Below are 4,716 nucleotides of genomic sequence, written 5' to 3' on the forward strand. Positions count from 1 at the left end.
TTAGGAGACTGGGATGTTGACAACCTTTGTTTAGCACTTTGTCAGGCATCCTCAGTCATAGCACTTTGTTCACTGTCCTGTGTCAGCACTGAGCTGGAGCTCTTTTTTCTGAGAACTCTACAGCTATAAAATATGTGGGCTGAAGGTGGTTTTGTTTATTTTTTTTATCGATTATCTTTTTGTATGATAAAACTATATTTTGTACTTAACCAAATATATTTTCAACCCAAGTGGGGATATTCTTTGTAATAAATAAAAATTTTAATGACAGAGTGTTTGCATTTTTTATTTGTTTATGAGATGGCCTTGGAGATGTTAATAGAAAGCAGGTGTACCTGAAGGTCCTTTTCTCATAAAGTACAATTCACATGATGCTAAAAAAGCCCTTTGGTGATAACATTCTTTGATCGTAAAACAGTGAGAATGAAGGGTTGGTGGGGTAGAGAGGGAAGGAATTTGAAGTACATGTACTTTTTCTTCCTATTACATTTTACTGTATCTTTTTGCCCAAGTTTTCAGTGTTCATTGTTAATCGTTGCTAAGATCATTCTGTTTAGGAGTGTGTGAGCTTTTCAAATAGAGGGGAAAAAGTTTCTGAAGGTATTTAGAAGGAAAGGGTTGACATTTTTCTTTTTAAAATTTGGCTTCATCAGAGTTACTGATTGCCTTTTCAATCATTTCCAACTCATGGTGACCTCATGTGTGTTGGAGTTGAACTGTCCTTACAAGGTTTTCAATGTCTGAACGTTCAGAAGATCATGAGCCCTTTCTTTCAAACAGTTTTGGGATTAGCAACCAGGTGAATTAACCAAATCTGATTATATTGCCGACTAGAAATCATTCAAGACGTAAAGGTTTAGAGTTAGGAGTGTTAAATTATTTGAAGATAGCTTACCGTTTTCCTCATTGAGGGTCTCCCTTTCTCCTCCATTTAGTTTCTTTCCAAGTTTGATGTCGCTTTCCAAGGAATAGCTCTTTCCTAGCTACATGTCCAAAGTGTGAGGGATAAAGTTTTGCCCTCTTTGCCTCCAAGGAACGCTCTGACTGCACTTTTCTCCAAGGCATACCTGCTTGTTCTTTTTTCAGTCCATGGGATATGCAGTATTCTTCTCCAATACCACAACTCAGTGACATCAATTTTTCCTTCCTTATTGATTGCCCAAATTTCACCATGCCTGCAGCAATGGGTTTAAGTGTGTCAGAAATTAGAAGGATGGCACAGAATGGCAGGGTTCAGGTTTATTGTTGACAGGATCACTGATTTGTACTCCATGGTACCTAACAGCAACAACCACCATTTTCACTCCTGTAGTTCCTAGCATAGTTCCCTTCCAAGTATGTAATTATAGCTCAGTGAATGTTTACTGAATATTCAGTCCCCATCTCTTAGGATATGCTTCTGCAGTTCATATTTCTTCCTTGTAGGGTAATGAAGATTGATACCACACTTCCACTTCTAATGGAAGCGACAGCTAACTTTTCTTAAAGGTATGACTAGTGTGAGAGAAACCTTGAGAAGGTAATGATCAATGACCTTTCTAATTTCTGGCTTATTTAAACTCTTATAGAATGATCTAAACTTGGCCCTTGATAACAGCTTCAGTTTGCTTGGCTCCACAATCAACACTTGGTACCAGCAACCAGGAAATCAAAAGACGAACTGCAGTGGGAAAGTCTGTTATCAGGGACCTCTCGAGAGTACTGAAGAGAAATGACTTCAGTTTGGAGACTAAGATGTGCCTGATCCAGGCCACGGCCTTGGCAATTGCTTGCTATGCATCAGAGAGCTGGACAACAACAGGGATGTTGTTAGCAAGAGAACTGATGCCTTTGAGATGGGGTGCTGGAGAAGAGAGTTGAATATACCATGGTCTGCCAGAAGAACAAACAGGTTCATCCTACAGAGGGTGAAATCAGGCTGCTCCTTAGAGGCAAGGATTCTGAGGCTTTGTCTGTCATACTCTAGGCATGTTACAAGGAGGGACCATTCCTTAGAGAGGAACATAATGCTTGAAAAGGTGGAGGGACTGAGAAAGAAAGGAAGACCATTGATGAGATGAATTGATTCAGTGACTGAGGTACTGAAGGTACTATGGGAGAGACAGTTGGCACAGGATAGAGCAGGTTTCAGGGCTATTGTACACAGGGTCGCTATGAGTTACAAGTGACTCAAGGACACATAACACCACCAACCCACTTTGGTCCTTATTTGAGAGCTGGTTTTCCTATGGATTACCACATTCAAACAAAGTTTGCTGGAAGTCTGTATAAAATTAATGTGAATTAAAATGAAATTTGAAAGATCCTTCCCCATTTCAATTCTCTTTTGTACTTTAGTTCATCTTTCATTCTCAGTAGCTCTTTTGGTGTGTCTTTTCCAGTTGTGGTTTTTTTTTTTTTAAAGAATGTGTCAGTCTAGCTCTCTCCATGGTGATGTTTATGTTCATGGTTAATTTACTTCTGTCCTTCCTTTTCAAGACTCCAGCAGTTCCTCCCATTCCAGTTTGTGACCAGGAAACTAGGCCAAAGTTGATGGAAAAGTTTTTTGTTTTTTTTTTTGCAGCTTGTTTTCCAGGGATTGAAAGGGCGTAGCAAGGGCAGGAGCAGGCTAGAAGGCAGGACAAAGAGAAAAAGAGAGAGAGCCTGGCTGCTAGTGCACGTCCCTGCTCTACTGGTACTCAGATGTGAGAAGGAGATGGCAGGCAGAGGAGAAAGACCTTGCACTCAAATGTTAAGAGAATTTATGCAGGAAAAGTCGGCACATGTATGTATCCCTTCCTAATGCTCCACCACCTCCAATCCAGAATTATTCAGTATTATTCACTGGAACTTACTATGATGATAATATTGTTCTGTATCTGTGCTGTCATGTGGCCGTTAAAGTTTTGAAATGTGACTACTGTGTCTGATAAATGGAATTTTTTTTACTTCTGTTTAATTAATTTTAATAACCTCATGTGAGAAGTGATTACCCTGCTGAACAGCACAGCTGTCTCTGAGGAAGTAAGTAGGCAGCTATAGCCGCCCTCCCAGAGGAAAACGCTCTTTCCTCAGGGCACAAAAGGCTCCACTCCACTTCCTTTTCCTTTCTCCTAGCAACTTCTACCCCACCCCAGGATATTTCCTGTGTACAGACTTCCTTAAGTACAATTCCCAGTAGTGATGCAGCTGTTTCTTCATTTAAGAGGTATTTTGGGTCTTCCTTTTACATGGTCTTCTTGCATGTCTTTTAATTTTCTATTTTATTGTATTAAGTTATGCATAATAAGGCATTTGCCATTCTAACTATTTTTAAATACACAGTTCAGTGACATTAATGGTATTCACCACGTTGTGCAACCATCCCCAGGCCTTTTAATTTTTCAAGAGCTGTAACTTACGTGTACAATCATCAGAGGGGATCTAGTTCTGAATCTAATTTATTCATTAGGTCCAATCTAGTTTAGAAAGACGGGAGAGGAGAAAGAAAGAAAACTATCTAGAGAAAGAAAAGAGCTAGAGGAAGTAATATTAAGAAGCAACAAGCTAAGTGCTTCCATAAACAGATTCCTTCACCTCCTTTACAGCTCTGAAGACATTAGAAATACAAAGAGGTAACTTGAGTGGAGATTGCTCTGGTGGTGTAGTCTGCAGGGAGTTATCCTACTAACTCCTTCTCTTGTGCGAATCCACCAGCCCCTCTGCTGGAGAAGAGTGGACAGCCTGCAGGAGGGTCTGCTATCAGTTCTTCGACTTGACTGCAAAGAGATAATGAGATGATGAATAAAATTTCTGCCTTTTCCATTCCAACTCATCTCCAGGATTGGTATTTCCAGTGGCTGGCAGCCGAACCTTGTTTTTCTGGTAAAAGACACCACTAAGTGAATTCTTTTTTTTTTTAATATCTTTTTTTCCTATAATTATATTTTATTAATTTTCATAAACATTTACAGAGATTTTGGGTTTCCATTCATTCATTGTTGCACTATTCTCTCTACCCTCCTCCCAGTTTGTTCTTGTCCAAATGCCACAGTGCTTGTCAAAGCCAGTTCTGATTAATCTTCTTTGTCTGTGTGTCCTTTGCCATTCCCTATCACTCCTCCCTGAGAGAGACTTCACCCTGAGTCATAATGAAAAGGGGATGGCATATTCTCTTAGCTACTTCCTGCTGAAAAGGGACGCTGTGGGTTTCAGGGTGAAGGTCTTCTCTCACTACTCTAAAGGGCCCCTTTGGCAGTAGGAAACACATAGACTATTATGGAGATTGATTTTGGAATTTAGATGCACTCTTATTGATTGTGCTTGGCCGTACATGTTCATATCCTTGAAAATGTATCATGGGGGTGTTGCAACCTAGAAGACACAAATTTGACTAACAAGTTATAAGTACATGAGTCAAAAATTATGGAAAAGTAAAAGAAAAGATTCTTTCATTGTTTTACAAACCCTCCCCCAGGTCCCCTCCACCATGTAGCCCTCGCTCTAGTCTCCTGTGATGACAGAAATACCCAGTTGCATCTCTCTTTTAAACGGGTCTCTCCCTCCTCTGTTTCAGTGCAGTATACATTATTGAACCCATCTTACTCAGTCTCTCCCCAACCCCAAGGACAGTCCCATTCTACAACAGTGGCATCATGTAATATTTGTCCTTTTGTGACTGGGATATTTCACTCAGCATAATGTTCTCCAGAGTCAACCATTTTGAATAATATTGCATGAGTTCCTTGTTTTTTAATG

Source organism: Elephantulus edwardii, unplaced genomic scaffold, assembly GCF_000299155.1.
Source record: "Elephantulus edwardii isolate Elephantulus edwardi_28Jun2011 unplaced genomic scaffold, EleEdw1.0 scaffold00260, whole genome shotgun sequence".
NCBI lineage: Eukaryota > Metazoa > Chordata > Mammalia > Macroscelidea > Macroscelididae > Elephantulus > Elephantulus edwardii.